The 4,516-nt window shown below is 42.5% G+C and overlaps 1 protein-coding gene and 1 long non-coding RNA gene across 2 annotated transcripts in view; one reads left to right on the forward strand and one right to left on the reverse strand.

Annotated features, from left to right (window-relative positions):
* LOC118338772 lies at positions 1-2,571 on the reverse strand. Its single transcript, XR_004797280.1, has 3 exons — positions 2,500-2,571; positions 387-495; positions 1-88 (listed from the first exon to the last, which is right to left on the reverse strand). It is a non-coding gene; the product is annotated as an uncharacterized LOC118338772 (long non-coding RNA).
* plxnc1 (plexin C1) overlaps positions 1-4,516 on the forward strand; it is a 19,213-nt gene that overhangs the window by 4,050 nt on the left and 10,647 nt on the right. The gene's annotated exons all lie outside the window — the stretch shown is intronic.

The following is a 4,516-nucleotide window of genomic DNA, read 5'->3' on the forward strand; positions in this document are numbered from 1 at the left end:
CCAACGTTTCATTGGCTACTTTCAAAGACACACTGCTTGTAAAACTCTCTGGATTATTTACAGCTGCCGGTGTGTCATAGGTCAGATTCTGTAGTGAATTAAAAAAACATTTAAAATTTACTGCATGACGATGACGCATGTGTATAGACACAAGAAACGATAATGCAATATAACGTATTAAAAAGTGAATATGTTACATGACATAATCCTAGAAGATTACATTGGATGATNNTGACCACCTGGACACCCAGGTGGTCATAATTCACTTCACCTGCTCATAATGTTATGGCTGATCCGTGTAATGTGTCAGCATGATATGATATGATGTGACATAATTAATGTAAGATAACAATACAATGGGACATTGTGCATGTCTACAGACCCACCTGAGAGGTGTTGTTTCTGGGAAGTCTGACCTCATGCAGGGCGTGGCTGTGTAAGACCCCTTCCACAAACTCCAGGTGGGAACCACTGAGTGTGATCTTCCTGTTCCCACTACAGGACACAGAGCAGCAGCCAATCAGAGAAGTGGAAATATAATACAAATTTGATACCAGAGAAAGCATTTTCTTAAACATGACACATCTAGGGTCCATATGAAAATATAGGTCTAAAGCTCTCGTGACCCCTCATAAAACATTAAAAGACAACATATACCCTTTGTGGACCACTATGAGCACGTATACGCAGGGTTTTTAAACATGGGTAAAACCGCCAAAATGTTTTTCTCTTTTGCCAGTAGGCGAATTTGCTTCTCTCTCGGGTGGCACATTCAAAATCATAAACATGCTGCAAAACACTGTTACATGTACATGTAAACAGTAGCAGCATAAAGTGTTATGGTGGCATCTTTTACTTCAGTCTCTCTTCGAAACTCATCAACGAGAAGTCAGGAGAAGCTCTCTCACCTTACTGTCTTGCCAGCGTTGCATCTTGCACAATAACAAAAAACAAAATTGCCAGTGCATGTTTTTCCCACAGAAAGACTGTAAAAAACAATAATGTTCCTGGCTATTTATGCGGCAACATCCAGAACTTCAATATGCTTTATAGCTGTAAAGCACAGGACTTCCGCATGACACTGCCCTAAAGACTTTGGTGTTCACCCGGTTTTATCAACAAAAGCTGGAAGAAAGTCCTCAGTCTCTATTCCATTAAGAGACTGGCTATTGAGTCTAGGATGTCCAACATTAGGGTTCACCCAAAAGGGATCCTAGCAGTAACAGCTCATAATTGTAAAGGCGTCATTAAAATCTTTAGGAATCATCCTGAATATTGTGAATATCCATAAATGTCATGACAAATCAGTAGTTGACATATTCTGCTCTGAAAGTGTTCAACGGACTGAAAGATTCAATATTGCTGTTCAAGAACTAGTATCACAACCATGAGCACAATGAAGGGAGCACACTGGAAAGATGTACGTGCTAACGTTGTCACTTTGAGGAAAGGCGGAGCTTCTGTGCAATAGCACAGTGATATAATGATTGAGGGGAAAAAAATTCTCTCTTCAACATAGTGTAACAAGTGATAATCCACCCAACAATGATACTGTGACAAGCCACCCACATGTTTTCATGGTAAAACTAATAACCAATATTTTATTGTCTCTTTATTATTATTATTATATGTAATGGAAAAAAGAAATGAATGACTGTGGCCCTGGGATAATGATGTTCTAACTACATGCACATAAATTGTTATAAAACTCTAAGTGTCTCGACTCTTATGTCGTTCACGATTGTTGCTTGTTGCTGCATAAAAACAGAAGTGGACCTTTCAGTTTCTGGAAACTGAAAAGGGAAGTGGACTAATGGTGAAAGACATTGCTTTTAGGAAGAGGCCATCTTTCCCTATGAGATAACCCTGAGCCTGTAACTGTTACTGACATTGTTTCCTAGAATAAGTATCTTATTTAAGTTAGTGACAAATCATTGGGGGCAGATCCCAAAATAGCCTACTTCAGTTTTCACTGCCCTTTTTTTGACAGCTTTTAGTGTCGACAGTGCTGCCACAAGCATCTGTAAAGCCAAAGTATCAAACTAAATTGTAAAATATGTTTAAACAACTTTATATTAAACATTATGTAGACTGTTGCTTTTTTCAATTATCATAACCAATTTCCCCGTTAACCTGCCTGCTGCCTCATGATAATTAGGTTATGATTCATTGAATCCAGCAGTTACATGTGTCACTTTAAATTGTCTGCATGACCTACTCAAAGAGGCTTTTCTTGTCTTGTCTTTCCCCAACTCCAGTGGAGCTCCGCTCTTCTTTAAAGTTTTAATATTTTTATGCACCTCTACTTTGCAGGTTGTAAACAGTTTTATAAAGTTTTTAAACATTTTACAGTTGGTTCGAACTAAGATCACGCACGCCTCTGAACGGGCAGATAGCCAGTCATAGTGTAGGATAACGTACCCCCTGAATATGCCCCTGCTTTTTCCATTAAAGTCTGTTTGCGTCGGGAATAAAAAATGCCAACTTATCCAGTCATACCTGATCCAGGTGCTGCTGGGTGTGATGTTTTTGCAGGAAGGTAAGGACCTGTAGGTGATTGATTTTAGCGTTTCGCACCGTGGCAACTTACCACTTGGGGGAGGACACAATACTTTGACAAGCGCCTTTATTACTCGTCTTGGTTATGAATGGGTGGGAACGTCAGATCCGACACCGAGTGTTGCCTCCACACAGGGAGAGGCTGACCAAACACACAGGATGAAAGAGAGGAAGGAAGAATTCAGAATGAAAGTTGAGCTTGAATCCTCAATCACGAAAGCGAAAACAGAATCAGCTTGAATCTATTAACGATGCAGACAAAAACAAAGGTGGTTATGCTTTTGGAGTTTTAAAGAAAATGCCACACATTTGACCCCACGGGGTTATAGGCTTTCCTAATATCTAAAAACTGCGGCAGCTGACAAACTCGGCCATTTTTATTGACACATTGACTGCCGGTTTGGGTCCCTGTTTCAATCCTCAGTCCCAGATTAGGATAAAGAAGAGCAGTACATGAAGTTACTGCGGACAGTTTATCGTCAATTCATAATATGGTGTAATTGCCTAGGGTATAACTCCAACTCTGAGAATGTCATTTATTAGTGTAAGCAGATTCTTGTCATCCTTGAAACGACTCACCTTGTGGTGCGCTAGCTCCGATGTCCGGGCTGCTGGGATCCTCAGCTTTGCGGTCAGGCAGGATGGTTGCGGGACAGACACATCGCGATAGTTTCTGCCGATAGAAGGACCACGACACTGGGAGGCGTATTGAGAAGATCTCTGGGGGGGTGGGGCGCGGCTCTCGCTGACAGTTAAAACACGCCACAAAGATAATCATGTTTAATGTATGTAACTTCTACTCGATGTTTTATCTCTAATGAATTCGTAACATGGAGGAGCATCAGAGGAAGAATTACTATGGGTGCACAACTGGAGGGTTCAGACTCAACAGAGGGAAGTTCATCCCGAGTCCTCCGTTTTGGCAAACACTGTTCCTGCAGGAGGAAGTGGGACGCCGGGCGGCGCTAGGTTGAAGACATGCAAGGGCAGGTTGACATTACATGCCACTGATAAAGTGACTATGAAGCGTTGCATACAGGAGCCTGGTTTGGTACCATTAGCTAAGCTAGGCAAGAAACTGGAAAGCTGTCAGATTTAACTATGAGTGGCGTGTCCGTATTTACATGCTAGTGTATGTGTTGTGATGTAACGATATGTGCAGAAACCACAACAATCAGTTGTCTTAGCTACTGGTCAGGCTCTTGGTTGGGTGGCCGTGGCCTGGTAACGCAGAGCATGGTTCTGTTTTTGTAACTGTTTGATGGAAGGTTGGCCGCTTGTTTCGTCTGTTGCTCTGAGCATACCGGCTCTGATTAGGGTTAAATAAGAGAATCCGTTTATAGCGTTAAAAAATACTAATTAGGGCCCAAGCACCAGAGCGATACACAAGACAAAGTCTGGAAAACCCTGCGTGATAGGACACGACCAAACAGATGCAGTGTGTGTGAGTTACTTTCTCGCTCTCCTTGGATTTCCCAGGCGAGGCCGTTGTTGTGGGCCGGGGCGAGGGCGCGGGGCGAGGAGCCCTCATATCATGCTGAACGCGCCTGAAGAGAAACATAATGTTTATCACCTGGTTGATAAAACCACAGGACGACCACGCGAATTTACTTAATGCTGTACATTACTTTTCCTTGATGGACATTGAGCAGTTTTCTTTTGTTGGGGCGGGGGTCGTGTGTTATTGCCGTTACGTTGGTTAGACACCTGAAGATAAACAGGAAGGGTCAGAGAGGTGGAACAGGGTAACGACTCAACCTCATACAGAGACGGCGAGCCCCTTTGGTACACACTGACGAGCCAGTGTTTCGAAGAAGCTATGGACGCTTAATGCAGAGGGAGGGGGTTAAGCTGGACGATGGTTTTTTGCTTGTGGAGTTTTTTGCCTTCGTTCTAGGTTCTTTTGGCCTAAGGGTTTGCTGATTCTGTTGGGTATCTTTTCATGTTAAAACAAGTT

Source organism: Morone saxatilis, unplaced genomic scaffold (genome assembly GCF_004916995.1).
Source record: "Morone saxatilis isolate NCDOM2014 unplaced genomic scaffold, NCSU_SB_2.0 Contig10, whole genome shotgun sequence".
NCBI lineage: Eukaryota > Metazoa > Chordata > Actinopteri > Moronidae > Morone > Morone saxatilis.